Source organism: Micromys minutus, assembly GCF_963924665.1.
Source record: "Micromys minutus genome assembly, chromosome: 17".
Lineage (NCBI taxonomy): Eukaryota > Metazoa > Chordata > Mammalia > Rodentia > Muridae > Micromys > Micromys minutus.
In genome coordinates this window covers 700,341-724,111 of record NC_137952.1, presented here as the reverse complement: position 1 = coordinate 724,111, position 23,771 = coordinate 700,341, and the positions used below count along the sequence as shown (strand labels likewise).

The following is a 23,771-nucleotide window of genomic DNA, read 5'->3' as shown; positions in this document are numbered from 1 at the left end:
AAGCTTGGGGACCTTCTATTCTTAGGTTAAAAAGTGTTGCACACACACATTCACACTCTGGAGAGGGACAGTTTGGATTTATATGGAGACCAACTAGAAATGTTTATTAACTCAGTAAAGATCCGATCATTTGAATGGGTCTGTCAGGATTTATTAGATGCTTTCAGGAATTGACATCCGTATTAGATGGCGTTGGCCTTTTGTGAGAGACACAGGGCTGAAGGAACAGTGTGACGGTGGGAATTACGCTTCAGTGTCTTCTTGCTCAGGAGTTTTATTTGCCCACTTGGACATGACTGAGGCTCTGAGTAGTCAGAGAAAACATCTCTTTTTTTTTTTTTTTTTTTTATGAATAGGACACTCTGTTCTGGATCATTGCTCACTGGAGCTAGCACATGGTGTCTTTTTTTCTAACATTCAACCAGGAGGCTTTCTCATTTTGGGGTGGTCAAGGGGAAGATTTCTGTGTCATGAAAAGCACCACCGCCTATCTCAAGCTTGAGAAAGTTTGTTTCACAAGAGTAATTTTTATTTTTTAGTGAAGCCCGGGCTGGCTTTAAACTTGTTCTGTAGAACAGGTTGGCCTGAAACTAAGAGATTAAAGTGTGTTTAGTAGAAGTTAGTGTGTGAAGCTAGTGGCCTGTCTAGTGACATGCTCTGTTCCGTGCTGAGGGACAGCAGTTGAGAGCCCTGGGGACTGTAGACATTTGTAAAACTCTATCTGTAGCCCTGATGTGTATGTGTGTGTGTGAATAAAAAAGTGAGGAATGTAAGAAGAAAGAGAGAGGTGGGGGAAGGGCAAAGGGTGAAGGGCTGGGTGTTGTTTCAGAGAGCAGAGCTTCCCTAAATGTAAGACTTATACAGATATCATGAATAATACTCGTTTTGAGCCATGGAACCACACTCACCTTTGATCTGTTACGAAAGTCTTCCAAGAGTATCTAAATGCAGTTGATGTACTTTCTTAGGAGAAAGAGTACACCCTACAGTGTGGGTACTGACCTGCCAGGACTGGAACCTGGTTCATGCACAGACAGTGGTCTTTATAGCCTTTGATTATCTTTCTTTTAGGCAGGACTTTCTCTTTTGGCACCATATTTAGCAATGAGGTCACATTTAGTCAGATTTTGTTCTTTTCCAAGAACAGGACCACACCCCTCAGGCCGGAAAGACGCAGGCAGAGGCCTATGGAGACCAGGGCTTCTTGGCTTGAGGGTGGAGGGATTTGAGAGTTAACTAGTGCAGTCAAGAACCTCAGTTTTTGTCTTTAGGGGGGAAAACCCCACATTTCATTGTTCAACTAAGCAGAAGAAGTGCCACCTGTATGAGACAGTGGGCGTCCCAAGCAGAATAGGGAAGGAAATGGTTGAAGTTCTATTTTACCCTTTTTTGAGTTATTCAACCCCGCTGCACCTCAACAGGGATAGTTCAAGACCGGCAAGGTCTGATGAGATAGCTCATGGGGTTCTTGTGGACAAGCATGGGAGCTCCTGGAGGGGTTCAGCTGCAGTGTGCTGATGGCTTCTACTCATCAAGCAGGGACATCATACCTTATCTTGTGCCAACCTATGGGTGGAGGACAAGGGTGTGGGGCCTGGGGCGGGTGATCGACTCTGTCAATAGCTTTCCTTTTATGAGTGGCTCTGAGGTCCATTCGGACTGGCTGGATGGTGGCGGTAAACCTTGATGTCTTGAAAAGGACCACTGTTATCTGAAGAGAGGCACAAGTTCTAGTTGGAAAGTTCTATTCCTAGATGGTTAGTTTGATCCAAGGGTTTTTGTAGCACTTGGTGTGTTTCTTCATCCTTGAGGACTGGGCTTGAGGTAAGCCCTACACAGGGTTGTAGTGTTTTCCCTGAGATGATAAGGGGAGGTATATTTTGGCCTTTTCACTTGTGTTTGTTTCAAGGTTTCTCCCCACTCCCCCCCCCCCCGTGGGTTCAAACTAATTATTTTCTCAGCTGGTTGTAGGGTTGACTGCCTCAGTGGGTCCCACCTGGAAGGTGGGAGGTGTGTCCTTCAGTGAGTGCTACTGTACAATTGGGCAGATTCACAGATCAGTCTTTTTGGGTGCTGAAGGCCCAAGGGGCTCCACAGTGTTTGGGTCTAAGCCTCAGCCTGAGTGGTTAAGGGTTTTGACCCATCTTCAGTGCATATTGGGTTGCTAGTAATGGTGAACAGACTAACTCATTTGCACATGTTCCTGTTTACCACCTAGATTTGGTAATGAGAAGTCAGTCAGGATGATAGGCTGACAGCTCAGGTGCTTCCCCCCCCATTCCCCATGTGTGGAAAGGGATATGGTATAAAATCAGGAGCAGTGCTCTTTCTGTAGCTCTCTCAAAACCAGGGTGAGGATGCTAGGATCTTAGAGACCCAGGTATGAGGGAGTAAGAGCAGTAGTGGAGTCCAGCAGTGGGCAGTGGTGGAATAAAGGTCTTCACGGTTGATGAAGTTTTGTGTGTGATCCCTGATAGCTTCTGGTCACAATAGGTTATCAGAATTTTGGGGAGGTTGACCTCACATCTGTGCTGGGACTTTGCCTGTATCACTGCCTCTCAGGGTCACATCTGCTATGTTGTAGCCCCCTTGGCATGTCTATCACGTTCTTTCTCTGCACAAAAGGTGGGACTTGGAATTTTTGTCTTAAGGAACATTCTTGTGTCTTGGAGGCTGTACTGGCTGGTTTTGTGTCAACATGACACAAGATGGAGTTATCACAGAGAAAGGAGCCTCAGTTGAGGAAATGCCTCCATGAGATCCAGCTGTAAGGCATTTTCTCAACTAGTGATCAAGGGTAGAGGCCCAGCCCACTGTGGATGGTGCCATCCCTGGGCTGGTAGACCTGGGTTCTATAAGAAAGCAGGCTGAGCAAACCAGGGGAAGCAAGCCAGTAAGTGACATCCCTCCATGGCCTCTGCATCAGCGCCTGACCTGCTTGAGTTCCAGTCCTGATTCCCTTTAGTTGTGAACAGCAATGTGGAAGTGTAAGCTGAATAAACCCTTTCCTCCCCAACTTGCTTCTTGGTCATGATGTTTTGTGCAGGAATAGAAACTATTAAACCCAGTTAAACCCCTGACTAAGACAGAGGGTTAACCTGTATTTTGGTGTTATACCTGTTACAGATTGACTGGTTTTGGTCTGGAAGTCCTCAGAGTCTGTTTTTTCAGCCAGTGAAAAGAGATCCCAGAGAAACTTTGGGAGCTGTGTTCCTGGCAGAGTTGGCTTTGAACTGCTTCTTCACTGAAGTGTCTTTTCTGCCCACACAAACCATGCTATGAACTGGACTGTACAGTGATCAGTGCGTCTTCTGAGATGTACGTCTGTTTATTCTTTGTGCATGGAAACTGGTGGCAGGCTTCTCTTTACTCTCATCTCCTGGTCCAAGTGAAAACATGGGGCTGCCTCCTCAAATTGACTGCAGCTCTTAGGGATCTTTCTTATTCGGATTGGATTTGCTCCTTTTTCCTTGGCTTCCCTCCTCTTCATCCTCAAGTGTGATGGGGACAGAGGAGACTTGCTTAGAGCACCTAAGTGAGGTGGTGACTTGCTGTGGCCCTGGTTTTCTCATCAGCTCCTTTCTGCAGACCACAGCCCTGCTCAGCTCCCTTCAGCAGAGGTGAAGGAATGGCTTCGTGGCGTGAGTAGGAGGAACATGCAGATAACATGCATGTCTAGTACAACCTCTTTGTTTTCTTCCTGGTCTCACTTGAGCTCTGCTCAGGCGGCACTGTGTGGAGGCCTAGGGCTGCCATGGCCCATCTACTGGCTCATCCAATCCTCATGCTGAGAGCTGAGTAATGTCTCTGTCTTATATTTGAAGAAATGGACGACTGAGCTCCTTGTTCCAAGGGTCACATTCATTCATTTATTCATCCCAGGGAATTATGGAGTCTACTGTGTGCTGAGCTCTGGCCTCACACTGGCCTTAGTGGACAAGAGTGACAGGCTCTCTGCTCTCAGAAATCGAGGGCTTCCTCTGTGAGCTCGAGAGCACACTTTGGAAAAAGTTGGACCTGGCCTGGTGGTGAAGCCTTTAACCCCAGCTGCTCAGGATGCTGAGGTGTGAAAGTGTAGAAGACAGAGCAAGTGCAAGACTAGTGTGAGTGATTTATCAAGACTCTATCTCAAAACAGAAAGCAAAACAGGGGCCAATGGCTCTGAAACAGTTGTTCAGTTCACCAATTGTGCTTGCTTTGGAGTGTAAAGACCTGAGTCAGGACCCTCAGCACCTACCTAAAAAGCCATATATGATATGTCTCTAGCCCAGTGCTGAGACAGAGGACACAGCAGACTCCTGGAGCTTGATGGCCAACCAGTCTAGCCACTGATGAGGTCCAGGTTCAGTGAGAGACCCTGTCTCAGACATTAAGTGGGGGATAGGCTGGAGAAACGGCTTAGCAATCAAGAGCATTTGCTGCTCTTACAGAGGGCTCAGATTAGTTCCCAGAATACCTGGGCAGCTGACAACCACCTGTCACTCAGTCCTAGAGGTTCTGACACCTTCTTCTGGCACTGTGTGCATATGGTGCTCATATATACCTATAGTCAAAACATACACATAAAGAAAACATGTTTAAAAAGTTAGGGAGTAACTGAAGAAGACACCCAATGCAGAACTCTGGTACACACACACACACACACACACACACACACACACAAGAAGTAAATAAATCGGTAGGTAGGGGCTGTGGTGGGTGGTGCCCTCAGTAGTGGAGTGTTTGCCTAGCGTGTGTGATGCACTAGGTTTAATTCCCAGCACCACAAACACAACTGATGTTTTTAACAAGCCAAGGGCAGTGCATGTCTGAGCTTGTAATCTGGACTGAGGAGAACCTGTGTTATTTGTGATCTGAGGCAGGATTCCATCTGATGAAATGTGTTTGACTATCTTCATATACATTTCAATTTGGGTAAAAGTTTATAAAACTAAACATGCCTGCAGATATCCTAGCATTCAGGGTTCTGAGACTCTTGAGTTAAAGGCCAGCCTGGGCTGGGTAGTGAGATGTAGGTGCTGGTAACACAGCTCAGAGGTAGAGTGCTTGGTTTTGGGTTTGATCTTAAGCACCGCACCTGCCTCCAACAAAACACATATAAAGACACAAGAGGATTTTAAAATAAACTTCTCACATGTGTTTCCATCCTTAACGTATTACTTTAGAATCCTGATCAAGTTTGTAGAAAATGGACATGTGGAAATTCCTCCACTGCACATGAGCATGAGGGGGACCCAGGAGGGTGACTCAGCCAGGCTTTCCCCTGTTCATGTAGTATGTATGCACTTCTCATGGGGCTTTTGTGGGGTTCTGAGCTTTCTGGATTGGCTATTGCCAGTTCGATGGGGTTCTAGTCATTAGTGGTTTTCTTGGGGGATGCTGTGGACATCATTGTCCATGTAACCTAGCAGATGTGTTGAAGGGGTTTAGGGTCTCACCTACTTCTCTTTCCTTGGGCATGTGCCTTTACCAACTGAGCCATATCATTGGAGGAACTTTTTGTTTTTTTTGGTTGGAGAAATGTGTGTTGTGTGTTTGTGTAGTGTATGTGTGGCAATACATGTAAGTATGCACACTCACTTTGAATGCCTGGCCCTCCTTCTCCATTCAGTGTTTCTTCAACTATAAAATAAAACTAACAAAAAATATGTACCTTTGGGCAGGAGACATGGCTCAGTTGGTAACAGAACTTGCTCTTCAAGCATCACGACCTGAGCCTAGATTTCTAGGACCCCCACAAAAAGCTGGGATAGCCCTGTGAACCGTAGTCCCAGCTCTGGTGGCAGAGACAGGTTGATCATGAGAGCTCACTGCTCAGCCAGCACAGCTAAAATGCAAGCTCCCCTTTCAGTGAAGAGGCCCTGTCACTAGAAAGACAGTGGATGGCAGAGGATGCTGATATCTTGTGCTTTGCACATATACATGTGACTTACGTATTGGCATCCTCACATGACAGTTGGTTGTCTCCCTGTGACACCCGCCTCAAACAGAACCAAACAACCAAAAAAAAAAAAAAAAAAAAAAAAAACCCAAAACAAAACATTCAAAAAACTCAATAAAGTCAATCATTGCCTGGGTAGTTGGAGAGGCTCCACTTTCTCCCAAAGAACATCCATTGCTTAGAGTAAACTTTCACTGATGTTCACAGTCAACAGCTTTATTTCAGAGCCTTGCATTTCGGTAGGGCTCACACCCGCACTGGTAATGTTTGGTAGGAGGTAGTGCTTTGTTTTGGGGGATGTTTTATGCACGGCAGGATGCTAATGGCATCAGAAGCACCCCTTTTCTACCCTGCCCAATTGTAGTAACCAGAGTGTTTGCAGACATTGCCAGATATGCCCAGTGGTTCAGCACTGACTTATGGCCAACCGTGTCAGACTCCACACTGGGTTATACAGTGAATGGAGACAGGCTGGGTGCATTTGACACAGAGACTGGCTTAAGAAACCTGGAAGACCTGTTATTTTGACTATAGGGCTCTATGGGAAATGGCAGCTTGACATGGACCATATGTGTGGATGGCCTTTCAGAATAAAAATTAAATTGCAGCAGAGCCTGCCTTTGGAGGCCTCATCTGTGAAGCTCCCTTTAAATATTTCCTTTCTGGGAATTTGCAGAGAAAAAAAAATCATAGCTTAGCTTTACCAAAGCTTTGTGAATAAAAGTGCTTTTTGTTGAAGAGCCAACTGAAAGCTGGAAGGTCTTTGAGTCTCTGACACTAAGAAAATGTACAGTGAGCTGAAAACATTCCTGTGCTTTCTGGAGTGAGCACCCCGGCAAGCCTGCTTTTCTGGTTCTATAACCTCTGCCGTCTTGTGAATGTGGTTTTGTGGCATGTCACAGAAGTATGTTGGTTTTTGTACACAGAGCTGATAAAGCCTGCTGTGTTTTATCAACTATGGTTGCTTTCTCGATTAAGTTTACTGTCTTGTGCTTTGGTATATGTGTGTATGTGTACGGCAGTGAGGTCGATGGCTGTGTTTTATCAACTATGGTTGTTTTCTCGATTAAGTTTACTGTCTTGTGCTTTGGTATATGTGTGTATGTGTACAGCAGTGAGGTCGGTGTATCCTCTGTATCTCTTTCTACCTTATATCTCAGTGAACTCAGGATTTGCTAACCTGCTGGATTAGCTGGCCATCAAGCCTCAGGTCCTCCTGTCTCTGCCTTTTCAGTGTTACGTTACAGTCACAGTGTGGTGAGAACTCAGGCTTCAAGCACTTTATAGATGACTGTCTTCCCAGACCTTATTTTTATTATTGAAGTAGGATATCATGTAGCCCAGAGTGGCTTCAAGCTGACTCTGTGACTGACCTGATTTTGGCTCTTCTGCCTCCATTTACCAAGTGTTGACATTTCAGTTGTGTGCCAATGTGCTGAGCTAAGTTTACTTCTAAGAGCACTTTTAGGCTTAGGGCAGAATTAAGTAGAAGAAATTTCACATCTCCTTGTCAAACCTACACATTCAGTCACCACACTTGGCGACATTCAACAGGATGGCAGATGCAGGAATCAGTCATGCTGTTGTCTCAGAGATGCCCCCGTTTACTCTAGGGCTCACTTGCGGCAGTGTATTTTCTGAGGCTTCGGATACACAGTGGCATATGATGGTGATTCCTTTTACCCGAGTTCCTTTAGGGCCCACGTTGGCCCACACATGCCCCAGTGCCTGCTATGTACCTACTGGGCTGTTTTTGAACCTTTGAGCATTTATTTGTAAAGTTAATTAAACGTTGGAGGCTTCAAGACGGTGTCATGAAAATGTAATTTATAAAAGCGTCATATACAGCAGTAAAAGCAGAGAACTTATTTCTTTTTGATAAGCGCATTTGCTCAGTTTAGTGAGGCAGAGTAGTCTGGTTAGGTCTGAATAGGGTGAGGTGTGCTCTCTTCTGTAGCAAGCAGCCATTTTAGAGGATGCCTCCCTGCTCTCAGCTCTCCCGTGAATCTTGGTAAGTCTAACGGATCTTGCTGGGGTACCTGGTGAACATTTTTGTCTTCTCCTCAGTGTACCACAGCTGCTGCAGGGAAATGGCCAATTAACTGATGCCGTCTTGGATTCTGTGGTACCTGTGTTTTTGCTTTTCCCAGAGCCTAATAGGAATAGCTGCCATCTAGGGCTCTTGCTCCTGTTGGGCTGTTAACTGGGAAGAGGTAAGTACCTGGCCCAAGGTCACCTTAGGTGGAACTGAACTGGGATTCACCTTCACCTACCCACAAGGCTTTCCTTGCCTCCTCAGTGGTTGTTAAAGATAAACAGTGGAGCTCTGGTAAGCCGGCCATGAGGCACATCACAAGTGCCTGTGTCTGGCAGAGCCGGTGTGAGTACACATAGGGATAGTGAGGAGCAGGGTGGAAAGCACAGACTATGGCGCTGAAACCGATTAATAAGGAACTTAGTGATTTGGCCTGTGACCTTCCAGCACAATGTTCTGCAAGTCCAGTTGGAGATGACATGCTTCACTGACAAGCCACATTATGGAATCTAGTGACAGCCCATAGCAAGGTGGTGTATTCCTTTTGACAGTTCATTTTCCTACAGACTACCTTCTAACCACCTAAGGCGTTTACAACAAGAATTTATCATCCAAACATTAACAGTAATGGCAGCATTTGTCTTGATATTCTAAGACCACAGTGTCTCCTGCTTTAACTGTTTCTAAAGTTCTTTTATCCATTTTTTTCACTGCTATGTGATCCAAACCTGGATGACCCCCTAGTGCCAGAGGTGGCACGGATCTCTAACACAGACAGATAAGTACAACAGAATATCCCGGGAGTGGGCTCAGAAGTTTGCCACGTGATGCTACCTTAAAGTCAGAGTAACCTGCATTATAGCTGGAATAAACGTTAAACTACTGTTCCTTTTTTGATTTTCTTATCCGGCTGCTCCCCTATCAGACCTCATCTTTTTAATTTTAATTTTTGTTTACTTCCCTCCATTCATTCACATGCTCATCTGAGAAGATGTAAGTTCTTCCAGCTTTGGATGAGAACTGCTTTTAGAAACTGTAAAGTAATTACAAGAGAACAGTTGCCCAAGAATTTTTTTTTTTTTTAAAACTGGGGCATGTGTATTATGTGGCTAATGTCTTCACTCTTAACTTGGTTATGAGGCTAAACCCGTCCTCACTGCTCTAACGTGCTGAAGAAGCCGTCCTAGGCGGGATGGATGCTCAGCTGACACAGCGAAGGAAGCATTGTCCTAGCAGCATCCACTCTTGTCTAGCCTTCCACTGCCAGAGATCTGAGGCTGCACTGTATACGTAATGCTCATGACTGATGTGGCTGGAGAATTGGTATTGAATTATAACATCAGTAGGACAGAAAATGTGATGTTTTATGCGTGTCAATAAAGGAATGACCTGTTCAAAAACATTTTGTCATTTTCATTTAGATTGTTAGGAGGCTTGGAGCTGTTAGTTAATCTGTCTTCCAATACTTCAATACAGCACTGAATCAATGGTGTGAGTTGTTGATGAATGAGTGATCAACTAATAGCTCTCCTAGTAATTGATTTATTTTTCTTCAGTAAAGTTGCATAAACCAAAAAAAAAAAAAAAAAAGATAACAAACCTAGAAAACAAAGATGTTCATGGGGAGATGAAAATGTCCTAATCTACAATCTGTAGATGAACACTGTCCATGTTCTTGCTGTATTTCTTAGGGTTTTATCCCCAGTGCACATCATAGACATGATTGTATAGTATTCCTGAAATGATCATATGACATAAATGATTTTTTGGGTGCCTACCATGAATGGTTTCTCTTATCAGTAACTTAAAAAAAATACCCACTAGTTAGTAGCTAGTAATCTAGAACATATTTTTAGTAAAAATTTTTAATTTACTTATAACTGCATTTTATAATTTTGAGCATGCCGTTTTCATAAAAGGTTAGGTATGCAGGGCTGCCATGAGTGTGCATATGTGGGCGTGTATACACATAAGCATGCACTGTGCTTGAGTGTCAGTGCTCTATGGGGAGTGTTCTGACCCAATCGAGAGCTGGAGGAGTCTTACATTTGATTTTCAGGTCAAGCTACTTGAGATCTTTTTTGACCTAGAGGAAGTTATTTAATTCTAATATTTCCAATCCCATACATAAGGAAGTATGGAAGACGTTTTTTCCTGATGACTGTGTTAACCTGCAAAAGTGGAAAAACATGCTCCCGTTTCCCCCAGTGACTTTCAGGGCATTGTGAGGTGAGACTCAGCTGATGACCTGAATCTTTATGGTTCTTGTATTTCAGTGAGGCAGCCCTGAGCTCAGGGCTTGGTGTAACTAGTCTCAGCTTTTCACAGAGGCCCCGTGAGGGTCATGAGCAGGAGTTAGCTCATGGGCCGCATAATAGGACTGGAATTTAAGGCCCAGTTCCTGTTCATTGTTCTGCTCTGTCTTGGGTTCCTGTGTAGTTTTTTTAATTAATACAGCTGATATGTGTATGCCAATGTTCACTGCAGCTCAATCCCAAATAGGGACTAGTCAACTTTGATCGTTGTGACAAACTGAGCAAACCAGCTTAGTCCATAGGTTTCCTTTGTCTCACAGTTCAGCCCATTGCTCTAAGCATAAGGTCAGGCACAATGTCATGGCTCTGAGAGGCATGTCAGAGGAGGCTGCTTGCCTCCCAGGGCTCAGAAGCAGAAAGACAAACAGAAAAAGAGACCAGGGACAAGACATACCCTTAAGAACACACCTCGAGGGTCCGCTTCCTTCCTCCAACCAGGCACACTTTCATCCACAGCTTCCGCCACCTTCAAATATGTCACTCAATTACAAACCCCTCTGTATGTGTTGCGTTTACTTCCTCGGATGCTGAGAGGAAACGAGAACTGTGCCCAAGGTGTTTCTGCATCCCAGCTGAATTACACAGATCTAGAAGGTCTTTGGCTATGATCTCTTGCCCGATCAGCTATGTTGCTGGATTAAACCTTTTTTCCTGTGTAGTTCTTAAGTGATGATTTTTATACCCCATTGGACATTTAATGCCAGGAGACCTTCTGAGGGCTCTATTGTCCTTGTGTGGATTGAGGCCAGTGATGTGGCTAAGAAAGTGCTTAAAACTGTCTCCCCAGCTGCAGTCTCAGTGCGTAAAGTTCTGGGATGGAGACACACTATAGGAAGCAGTAACTTTGAAGAAACTGTGATTTTAGGAAGCAGCCAGGAGGAAGTGGGAGCAAGTTTGCCTGGTAGTGTGACCTCTTGCTAATTTTATCATCTGGGATCAAACAGCTAAACTTTTTGAGGTTAGAGGTCAGGAGAAGCTTCTTCGCTGGCATCTTGAGCATGCATTCTGGAGTTACACTCCTCGGGAGTGCATCCTTCTACCCCTCTGGCTTTGAGGCAGACACTCATCTGAGCATCACTTCCTTGTCTTTTAAGGATAGTCACATGGCCAAGACCACAGTGAGTGCGGCAGGACATCGAGAGCTCTCAGAAGTGAGCTTCCGGATGGTGAAATGGATGAGGATGATGATGGTGGTGCTTCAGCAAACATTCGGGTAGCAGGCTTTCTGTCTTGCTCTGTGAGCTTCAGTTGCACTAACACCTTGCACTTTGGGAATTGACCTGTATTGAAATCACATGCCACATACTCTGTATTGCCTGATTTAAATGGGCTCTTATCTCAGGCGAAGACAGACTTACAGATGTTGGAAGACCTGCCCAGACACCATCTTCTAACTTTGGTATCATTTTCAGTCCTGAATGTCTGCATCTCTGTGGTCTTGCTGCGTACGCTGGGTCTCCTGATGTTACCCTTGCTGATGCCTTTTCATGAAAAGTGTGAAGTGGGAGTTCTGACTCAGACTTCTGATTCTGTATTACCATGGAGTTGGTTTCACACCGGAACAAGTTAACAACCCTGAATGTGAATTTCTTCACTGGTAAAGTCAGATCGCCTCTGGTGTCTCACAAGGTGATTGGGAGGATGAAAGGAAGGGAATAGATTGGATTAGATCTATCTCTGTCCATACCCCACTATGGAGCTGGTGCATAGGGACTCAACATACACCAAGGTGCGTTTCTGGAATAATATGGACTATGTTTTTGCTTGGGTGAGATTGCTGAGCATGAAACAGTATTTTTTCTTCATGTATCAAAGACCCAGATCTTCTGCCAGGTCTTCTAGGCAAGCATATTCTACCCTTTTGCTTGCTTTTGTCCTCTGTTCTTTTCCCTTCTACCCATGCTAATGTGATCATCCTGATCAATTCTGGTCTGGGAGGGCTTAAGGACAGGTCTTGTGACTGACATGTGAGGAAGAGCACCATACCATACTGAGAGTTTTCAGAGGAGCCAACAGGCGCTCTGCTTCAAGGAAGCTAGCTTGCCAGGCAGGCCGGTGCACAAATGCCTGCCTGCCCTTCCACATGCAGGCCTCAGGCTCTAGTCTAGGAAACACTACTGTGACTCTCTTATCTCTGGTCCCGGCATTGGCCTGGGGGTTTTCCAGGACTCTGCTTGGCTTAGCTCTGCTAATGCTGGGACTAGCCAGAAGTATTGAAGATGTGCCAGGCACTCTGATCCCTTGCCAGGCTTTGCAAGTCTGTTTTTCCAGCTCAGTTACTAGCTGGCACACATAGATCAATATTCAAGGTGTTCTTGGAGACGCCAGGGCCTAATGTTGACTTTTGCTTCCTGGGATGTGTTCTGTGGAGGAAGTGGGTTTTTGGGTTGTGGTGGGAATAGGATGTGGTTTGGAGTGATTGGTACTGCGCACAGAGAATAAGGTAACCATCAGTGGGGAACTCTCCCACTGTGCACTTCGGGGCTAAAGTGCCTCAAAGGGAGCATTGTGTGTTGGGAGGTGCCCTCAATTCTGTGTGTAATTTTAACATGTGAATAACAGGTAGAAGCACACATGTTCATTTTATTGTATATAATTAATTGATAAAATGCAAGGTCAAATCCTGACTTTGACATTTGTTGGTGAGCTGTGTGAGCTCTTGCTAAAGTCTTGCTCTCTGAGCTTCATATTCCTGGATTCAAAAAGGCAGAACAAAACTCCCAGTTACAAGGTTTTAGTGCACGATTCCCTGTAAGGTACTCAGTGTACAGTTCTTGCTACAAAGTAATTTGATAATGGTAGCTTTTATCCTACTTATTAGAGCAGCAGTTGGGTATGGTAGCAACGGTGACAGTCCTGGCAATGACAGTTGTTGAGTGCTTCCAGTGTGTCAGCTGTTCTTCCAAGTACTATGTATTAATTAGCATATTTAATCCTCGTAATAACCCAAGGAAGGAAATGACGCCATAACCCCTTCTTTATCGATAATGCAGTGCAGGCACAGAGAGGCTAACTAACTTGTCCGCCGTTGCCTGGCTAATGAACAGAAACAGAGCAGGGCCTTTAGAATCAGGATATCTGGCTGTCCCAGTTGCATGTCATCTCCTCATGGTGTGACCAACCATGAAGTATTAAACCATCAAATAAATTTATGATCCTCCACCACCCTCAGACTTTGTTGTCTAGTAGGTGCTTGGGCCTCATTTGTTGATTGACTAGGGAGGTGAGTATGAGGTCCCAAAGAGTTATAAAAGTCAAGGTAGATGTTATTTTCAGTGTTTTTGAGGTGCTTATTGTTGGAGTTTGAACAGCACCTCCATTTCTCAACCACCCGAGTGGCACAGTCTTAAAAAAAAGGAGAGACTAAACACTATCTTTATTACTGCTAGCTGCTCATATGAAGGGTGTGGCTTAGATGTGAATCTGAGGTTAAGTATATGTACCCAGCAGTTGTGGGTAGAGGTTGGGGTTGGTAGTGGTATGGATAGTAACCAGTAGATGCTCACAGAGGAGATAACACATTCTTGCTCTCTGGGAAAATGGAACACGTAGAAGGTGGGATTTTTGTGGGAAAATCGTTGTATCTGGAAACCAGAAGCTGCCAGTGGTGTAAAGGAGGGTTGGTTCTCTCCCTTGAGAACAGAAACACAGTTCATACTGTTGGCTTGTTTCCCCATCAGTTTCTGACCATTCCATTCTTCCAGCTGTTCATCTGAAAAGCTGTGGAGTCCTCCTTGAAGCCTGTCCTGTGAGACCTGTATCCAGCCCACCTACCTGTCTGTGGGCTTGAGCAACAAAGTGAACGCAGGACTTGACTGCTTCTCATACCTCTTGGCTACTGCTTGGGTCCAAGTCATTGTCACTTCTAGTCTTGATAGCCACTTCATTGTCCTATCTACATTTGCCACAGACTCTCTTGTATCTGTTCCACAGGCAACCAGAATACCCTTCTTAGAAACTGAAATTGAATCACTTATTCTTTCCCTGAGCTAACCCTCCATGATCCTTTTTTTCCCTCAGGGAGAAAGTTCCTTACAAAGCCTGATATAGTCTGTCAGTGTTGCCCTTACTTCCTGTCTTACTTGCTCTGAATGGTGCCAGTGGCCCCACTACCCCCTGGATCTTTTCAGTCTCCTCAGTGTCTAACTTCCTCCCAAAGTATAGTTAGTCCTCAACTTAGTTTTTTTTTTTTTTTTTTTTTTTTGGTGGAAGGAGGGGCTTTGAGACAGGGTTTCATGTAGTCCTGGCTGGCCTCAAACTTGCTGCCACTGGAGTAGTTCTTGAACTACTGATTCTTCTGCTTCTATCCCGGAAGTGCTGGGATTGCAAGAATGTGCTACCCCATCTGGTTTCAGTTTAGAAATAAGAAAATTATTGTGTGTGTGTGTGTGTGTATACACGCGCACGCGCGTGCATTTTCATGAGCCATGTATGGAGGTAAAGGTTACGGCCTGTGGACAGTCAATTCTGTCCTTCCACCGTGTGGGTCCTGAGCATAGAACTCAGGTCATCAGGCTTGGCTGTGAGTGCCTTAACCCACTGAGCCATCTTACCAGCTTCCAACTTAGGGTGTTTTTATGATGGTGTAAAGGTGATACACATTCAGGGGAAACTGCGCTCTGGATTGTGATCTTTTCCCAGTTTAGCAAAATGAAGTTGAAGACTTTCTGCATTGCTGGATAGAGCAGTGGCCCATAGCTCCCATCCAGCCAGATGAGATGGCCAGTACTTTATCATCAGTTAAGCCGTGTGTTAGATGTTGTCCACTGTAGGTGGAGGTAGGTGTCCTCAGCAGGTTTGAGGCAAGCTGGAGCACTTGGTGATAGCAGGTGTTTTGGTACATTTCAGCTTTAGATTGCAAAGGGTTTGTGTGGGCATAACCCGTCCTGAGCACCCATGTACTGCAGCTCCCTTGAATTCCTGATCGATCCTTAACCCTGATCTGTTTTTACCCAAAGCATTGATCGCTGTTATACAAGTGTTGCCCCTTTCTAAGTGAGGAGACAGGTTGCACAGGGAGGAAGCTTGCCTGCTTCGTTATCTGTCTCCAGCCTCAGCGACAGCATCTGATACACAGAGGTCAGGAGTAAAACCCTATGGTTGATTTTGGGGGTTGTGATCTGTGTGTGTGGGCTGGAGCAAGAACAATCTAGCCTATTATTCTGAGTGATAAGGAGGTGTTCACTGGCATGGCTCTTCCTAATCAATAGGTAGCTCCTGTTAATACTTCCCTTTTAGGGATCAGGCAGAGAAAGGACAGTTCACTAGGGTAAGGCTGTGTTACTACAATGTTGCATGCCTGCTGTGCCTGCTCTTAGAGCTTGTGTCCCTATGAACTCAACCTCTATTCCTTCTGTTTCATTGGCTCAAGCCCTGTTCTTATAAGAATAAAAATGTCATTTGATTGGGGCTTTCAGGAAGCTTTGAGCATAGTTAATGGGGTTCTTTAGGGACAGGGGATCCTGGAAAACCTGCTCTGTGGAAGAAGTTTTAAGACTCCCTTGGTAGATAAGATTTTGGCTCCTAAACAGTGTTGTTGTTCCTCCTCTTCCTCTTCTTCTTTTTCTTCTTCTCCTTTTTAAAGGGGTGTCATGTAGCCAGGCTGACCTCAGGCTGACCTTGAACTTCTGACTCTCCTATATCCACCTAAATGTTAGAAATACAGGCATTCTCTCAGTTGATATGATGCTGGGGACTGGACCCAGGGCTTCACGCATCTGAAGGAAGTGCTCTACCAACCTAGACGGCCAACATCCCATCTTGCTTTTTGAATTATCTCTACAGTGTAATTAAGCCAACAAAGAGTCCCAGGTCTGCAAGGTAGATTAAAAATTTTTTATTTATGTGTATGATCTCTGAATTTATACATGTGCGGAGGCCAGCGGAGGGCATTGGATTCCCAGCAACTGTAGTTATGTGCAGTTGTGAGCCACCTGATGTGGGTGCGGGGAACTGAGCCTGGGTCCCTACTGAAAGCAGTTACTGTGTTTAACTGCTGAGCCATCTCTCTAGTCCCTATGAAGTAGATTTTTAAAGAATGATGTATTTATTTTTATCTTATTTGTATGAGTATTTACCTGCATGAATGTGTCTGGTGCCTGTGGAAGTGGGCTCTGTGGTTACTGAGACTTCAACGAATGAATCATTTGAATGCAGCTGTATTTTTGGATTCATTGTACAGAAGCCCCTTTCAAAGCCTGAAAGGAACTGCAGCAGAACCTTCTTTCTTGTCTAGTGAACCAGCATTCTGCAAAGACAGAGGCACTATATCTTCACACCGTACAGGATCAGAAACCATTCATTTTAAGTTAAAATAATCCAAGCTTATGTTGCCACACAAACAACAACATAGGCCAGGACATTCTCGAGCCGACGTTTGCTTTGCCCACCACAGACGTGGAAAGATCCAGAACGGCAGAAGTCAGAAGCCAGCGAGGTGATGGCAGCTTCTTGTAGTGGCTCCGGTCAATTTTAGTAAGTCTGGATCTTGGGCGGATGGGTGTTTTAGAAGGACTAACACTCTAACCATTTCTTTTAGAAAAAAAAAATCATTAACAAAACAAAAGAAAACAAAACAAAAGACCCAGAGGCAGAGCACCACAAGCCATCAAAAAGAGAACAGGCCCTCAGCCTCTTCCTCATCCCCACTTTCAGGAGAATGAATGGTGAATGGGTTTTTGAGGCCTGGGTGGTTATGGCCTCTTTAGGGAGCCTCAGAGGCATTGGCTACTTGCTGCCCAGGCTGGCACTGGGGTCTTTGTCTTGCCTCTGTCTCCACAGTGGACATTACTGAAACACCACTGTCCCTGAACTCTATCTCCCAGTCTCTTACCTGACTCAAGCCTCTTTCCTAATTGTCATTCATGCTAGGAGTGCATGCGACCCTGTTCTGGCACGTGAACACAGGTTATCGGGCTGTATACAGGGTATAAGCAGGAATGATAGACTGATTGACTCTCTGGCATCTTTGTTTCTTACACATTTACCCACTTCACACCTTCCCTGCCCGCTGCCAATAGGAGCACCTGACCTAGAGCTGGGATACAGGCTTGCTCTCTGCAGCCGGATGGTTATAGGGCCACTGGAATTGGCCTGTATTCCCAGCTTCCAGATATGCAGAAATAGGAACCAGACAGAAACATACTTATGGGAACAGATGAGGTTCTGCAGTGAAGAGAAACTGATGTCCTTTTCAAAAAGTTCAGCTCAGGAATAGTTAGTCCCATAGGAATGTAGGGACCATCCCGACTGTCGCATACACCACTCTGAAACAGTGACTGGCACATAGTAGGTGTTCAGGACCTATTTGTTGGATTAAGGGAACTTGGCATCTTTTGCTCACTTCCCACTGAATATTATGTTTTCACATATCCAGTGACAGCGTCCTGGAGGGTGGTGCCCTCCTGGTTCTGATGGAAGGACATTGTGTGTTTTTAGCTGTTTTTTATATGACAGATACATTTGGCTTCCCAACAGAAAGCCAGAGGAAAAATAAAGATTTTTTAGCATCATTCAAAATGCTTGCCATTCCTCTCGATTTGTGAAATCATGAGCCAGTTATTTTGAGTTCACATAAAGGTCAGAGCTTGGTCTGCAGAGAGGAGGTTCCCCTGGTTTATGTGATGGGAACTTTCTCCCTTCTGTTTATTTTACCCAGAGGCTTCTGTTTGCCTATGAAGTGAGAATCTGGTGCTTGTTGGAAAAACCGTCTCAGCTTCTGTGCATGCTTTAAAGAAGAGCTCACACTCTGGCTCTAGTTTTGATATATTTATATCTACATCGATACATCCATCCATCCGTACACACATACATGTATATCTACTAGGTTTTGCTCTGTGAAAGGCTAGCTTCTAAGTGGGTGTTTTATGCTTGGTTTCAGTTGGGAAGGTATCTTAAAAGCCATCTTCTTGGACTGCAGAGTTGGCCCAGATGTTATGGGTTCTAACTTTCTTACAGAGGACACAGGTCAGATTCTCAGCACCCACATGGTGACTTACAACTGTCTGTAACTCCTGCCTTAGGGATCTGATGCTCTCTTTTGACCTGAGGGCATTAGGTGTGCATGTGGTGCTCTTGTATATATATGCATATGAAAAACTTACACTCATACAATAAATAAGTCTAAACTGTTAACAAACTAAACTAAACCAATAACTGTCTTCTCACGTCTTCCCTCAAACCACTTCCAGCTGTGGGACCTGTTTTCTGTTCAAATCAGGAATCAAAGTCCATGGCTTTCCCTTTCATACCAGTATTGTCTTACACCACTGTGAGGTGTGTGGGTCCTTTTTCTCTTGTGTGTAACTTTTTGGAAGTTAAAGGAGACAGTGTTAGCCAAGACTTCCAGCTTGGGCCTTGTCCCTTTCCTGTTTTTTTTTTTTTTTTTTTCCCTTTTAGCGTTGGGTTACCTTAGAAAGTGGGAATAGTGCCTGGCTCTCAATGTGGAAGGCGGACATGGCAGAAACTTTCCCCAGTCTTAGCAGACCTTAGACCTGCTCCCTTCTCTCCCCAAGCTACACTATGATTTAGTTTTCCATAAGTCCTGAGCTCTCAACATGGATTCTTCCCAGGACTCTCGTGTTCTACCCTGTCTTCTTGTCTCTGCCTGATATCTGGGGTCCTACTTATCAGATCTCTGCTCTGATGCGGATTTGTATCAGAGACATCTGACAGTCTTCTTCTCTTCTTTTTGTAACTACGTATCACTTGTATTTCAGAACCTTTTACACATGTTTCTGAGTTGCTGTGATCCTGCTTGTAGAGCCTGTTACAATCTGTTATGATACATGTTCTCTATCTCCTTAGTGCTGTGCACTAGTTTCTTTGACACCAAGTCACCTTTTCAGAACCATGGTTTTGCCAAATGGGATTTGCCTGGGCAGTTGACCTCCAGAATCCTGGTATTCTGTACCTTACTAAACTGATCATTCCTGACACTGACACACACACACACACACACACACACACACACACACACACACACACACACACTATACTTTGCAGGAAAAGCAGGATGTGAGAATGCCTGCTCCCCTCTCTGAGATGGGCCCCACTGCTAACAAGGTTCCTTCTCTTAAATCTTATGTACATACAAATCTACACTGCCTTGGATGTAGTGGGGCAGTGCCTCAGGCATTAAGTCTGTGGGAGGAAAATAGTTGCAAGGGATGAGTCTGGATCTGAACTCAGACTTTTCTGTTTCCCAAGCTAGATGGGGGGCTGGTTTCCCAGGAGTTCTCTGGTCCTGTTGTTGACAGTATCCTGAGCAGTTGTGGGCACCTTGCAGGGCTGCAATGAAACGGCTAAATACGTCACAATTAAATGGCTTTTGTGGGCACCTGCCAGGGCCTCGGTGAAAGGGGAATTGACTTTATGCAAAGACAGAAGAATGACGATCTTTGGTTTCACTTTGGATCATCTAAAACCTGTGGTGGGGATACAGAAAAGAAGGAAGTAGAGGGACTCTCAGAGACTTCACCTGATTAGGAAGCCTCTTAGAGAGGAGACCTTCCGTTGTTGACACTGCCCCATCCCCAGAGCAATTACAGAGCCTCCAGCCTGGAAGCTTCTTCCCTGGTCTGCAGACAATGGGGGGAAGGGAAGGAAAGCAGAGCATTTGCCAGTGGGGGCACTAATGACTTCCTCACTGCAAGCCTGCAGCTTGTGCTTGGAAAGCCCAGCTTTCAGTGCTACTGTAGACTGCCAGACTCACTTTCACTCTCTACAGCCCGGAAGGAAAGTTTCAGCTTATAGCCAGTGGCTCTAAAGTATGTGAATTTCCGTGGAGATGGAAAGAGAAGGACCTCTTCTAAGGTCCCTTAGTTCTGGATCTGACTGGCCACACATCAGCAGGTATCAAGCCAGGGAACAGGGCAGTTACAAGGAAAAGAAACCCAAAGAAGCAGCAGGAACAGACCATCCCTCCCACCCAAGCCATGTGTTGATGTTGTTCTAAGGGAAGAGTCTTTCTATTCACTTTAAAAAGATTAGTCCAAAAGGCACAGTTGTTTTAGTTTCCATCCAAATAAGCAGGAAAGTAGGAGGAGTCGGAGAGGCCTGCACGATGAGGACATGCAGCTAGGGTGCAGATAGAGCAGAACTGAAAAGATGCAAGCCCTCAGGAGCCTCTGTGGCCAGGGGCCTCTGCACATGCTGAGCTTCTAAGAATGCATGGCCTGGGAAACCTTATTCCAGCTCAGTGTGAGCAGTCTGCCAGTAAGCTGACTGGGCATCCTCAAAAGATCATTAAACACCGAGTGCCCAGTATAAGAAGCTGAGACAGTGTGACGCACACAGCCGTTCAGCACTCACTCCTCACGTGGAGAGGTGGCATGGCTGAGGTACCCATGTTAACTGTGGCTACTCTGGTTACTTCACTATTAGTTGGACAAATGGGCTTCTTTAGCCATTATGAACCTTTTATTCCTCTTAAATTTTGGTTGGTTGGTTTATTTGTTTGCAATACTGCTCAAGTTCTGAGATCATGTGAGGCCCAGATGAGAGGCTGGATGAATGGCTCATTGGTTAAGATTAATGATGGAGTTTGGTTCCTAGCAAGCATGTTGGATGGTCCATAGCCTCCTGTAGTTCCAGCTCTGGATGATCTGATACACTGTTCTGTACTCTTTGGGCGTGCGTGTGCACACACACACACATACACACACACACACAAATAATTTTTAAAGAAATGTTAAAAATAAAAAGACATGGATAGACACACTTTGTTCTGTTGGAGCTTGGACTTCAGAAGTGATGAGAAACCATTTAGCCTGCATCTACATTAGATTTTCCCAGGCAGAGGATCTCAGAGCCTTGCATTGAATCCAGTATTAGTATGTCTCTTCTGAAGGAATGTTGGCTAAGCCTCCTTAATGGAATGAAGAACAAGAAAGCTCCACTCTCCTGTGTCTTTTCTGAAAATTAAACAAGACATGGACTCTGCCTTGCTAAGTCTGGTGTTTTTCCAACAGTTGCTGTTTTATTGTAGGCTCCTTTATGGTCCAGATCTGCCCCATGGAGAGAGAATCTTAGGTCAGTTCTGGAGAGAGAGTGAGCTTTGAACTTAATTCTGGGATCAGTCTAGCTGGTGCAAAGGAGGTGACTGTTGGGACTAAGACATACATCTGCTTTCACCTCTTGCCATCTACTTGGCTGTGACAACAGGTGTGCTGATAGGTAATCCATGTGTCGGCGAGAGGGACGCTTATTGCCTGGTGATGTACAGCGCAGCTGGATGGCAGGACACTCTCCTTGACTGTGGAGTGAGGTCAGCATCAATGATGCTAAGTTGGCATTCAAAGATACAGATGGTGGACTTATATCTGATGAACATGATTGCATCTCAGTTTTTATAGATTCTCACATGAAAGTCAAGTGTTAGAATGAGAGTCAGCTATCACAAGTGAAGAAATAATGTGTCCGATCGTCTCAGAATATACAAACAGTAGTATTTGTCTACCACACTGGAGAGCACACACCTCTTAGCCACTTCCTCTTCCCTAAGTCATTCCTTCAGGGGTGGAAAAAGTGCCATATATTTGATTGAACATCTGATAAATATTTGCAGTTGACATGGGATGGAAAATCCATCTTCTTACATCATTGGATCCCCAGAGTGTGGTAAGGAATGGTACCAGGGACCACAGCTCACTGACTGAACAGTGGATTTGGGCATTGAACTCAGGCACAGTGCAGGTGGACCAGGTCCTGTGCTTTGCTTTCTTTCCTTCCCTTGGCAGGTATACATTAATTCACTTCAGCAATACCTTTACATGAGGGGCTCCCAGGGGGTTTTGATTTTGCTATGACTGATGATAGGATTTTTAAACAAGAAAATTCCATTCCTAAGCATCTCCATGACTGCTCTCATTGCTGTAGAAGAGTATGGTTTCCCATCTTCAGAGAGGTAGAGGATTTGATTTACCCGGGATTGTATAATTATAGTTCATTAGAACCACACTGCACTGCATGCACAATAAAAGAAGGGATAGACAGCCTTTCTCATCTGCTTTGCATTGCAGGGAACTGTTCTTTATGTGTAGTATATGTGCATATATTAGATGTGTGTGTGTGTATGTGTGTGAGTGTGTGTGTGTGTGTGCTAGGTGCATGTGGAAGGCAGAGGCTGATAGTATCTTCCTCAGTTGACTCTACATCACCACCATCAGCATTATTATTATTTTGAGACAGGAGCTCAGCAACTGGCTAGACTGGTGGCAGCCGGCTCCAGCTGCCTTTGCTCTCAGTCTCCTTGATACTAGGATTACAGAATTTGTCATTGTGCTGTGGGCGCTGGGGATCTGAAGTCAGGTTCTTGGGATTGCCTGGCAAGCTCTTTACCCACACTGCTGAGACGCAGGATAACTTAAGACATGAAGTTGACAACTATCTATTTCAATCTATAAATACTTGGGTTAGAGATTTGTTTCAAGGTATTCTAAATCCCATCAGACTGACAATTAAGATCAAGCCACCTCTTCAGCTATGCACTCGGTTCTCCATGTGTCTGGGTCAGGGCCCTAATCCCAGTACTCTGGAGGCTGAGGAAACAACCCCAGATTTGTGTGGGGATCCCACCTCTGGTCACACTCCTGGCATCTTTGGAAATGGTGCTTCTGTGGTAGTTACCTTCTTTAGCAAGTCTTACAGGGCAGCCCACTCATCCCCCACCCATTATCCTAGCCTTGTATTTTTCTCATGAGCCACATATCTTGGTTGTTTTATTCGTAAGATTGAGAGAGAGGACATGTATGTGAAGTGCAAAGGTAAAGGGTTTACTGTTGGCGTTAGTGTGATGGGTCATGCTCTTTGGTCATGGAGGTGGCGGTAGCTGCTGTTGCCTTTTCCACCTCTTTTTGCAGGGTCTCACTGTCATGCAGTCTTTGTGGCCCGGGATTTCACTATGTGGAACAGGCTGACCTTGAACTTACAGAGAGCTGCCTCCGCCTCCCAGGTGCTGACATTAAAGTTGTTTATCACCATGTCTTCTTAATTATGAGTGAGTCACTATAACCTGAAAATGTACAGACTTTTACCCTTAACAGTGAAAAGATCCTTTCCCAATTCTCCTTTCCTATGAAAATTTCCTTCCAAATTGGAAAAAGACATGTTCAGTTTCAACTTCTTGTTACTTTTTAGTTTATTTTCTCTTGTTTTTTTTTTTCTTCCCTTGCATGATGGATAAATCATTTAAAAAATAAATTATTTTATCCAGGGACTGGAGAGATAGCTCAGTGAGCACAGTGCTTGTAGTGTAAGTATGAGGACCTGAGTTCTGATTCCCAGGATGAATGCAGGTTCGAGAGGGAGGGAGCCAAGCCAGGCGGTGTGTGTGTGTGTGTGTGTGTGTGTGTGAGAGAGAGAGAGACAGAGAGAGACAGAGAGAGAGAGAGAGAGAGAGAGAGAGAGAGAGAGAGAGAGAGATCCCAGCACTTGGAGGTGGGGGCAGAAGGGTCCATGGGGTTGGATGGCCATCCAGTTC

The 23,771-nt window shown here is 45.0% G+C and overlaps 1 protein-coding gene and 1 pseudogene across 2 annotated transcripts in view; both read left to right on the top strand.

Moving 5' to 3' along the window:
* The window catches only part of PTPRJ (protein tyrosine phosphatase receptor type J), a gene marked incomplete at its 5' end in the record, with an annotated part of 146,073 nt that overhangs the window by 46,311 nt on the left and 75,991 nt on the right, over positions 1-23,771 (top strand). The gene's annotated exons all lie outside the window — the stretch shown is intronic.
* Positions 8,369-8,804, top strand: LOC308431695 (ubiquitin-conjugating enzyme E2 D3-like; annotated as a pseudogene). Its single transcript has one exon. The product of its transcript is annotated as a ubiquitin-conjugating enzyme E2 D3-like (transcript).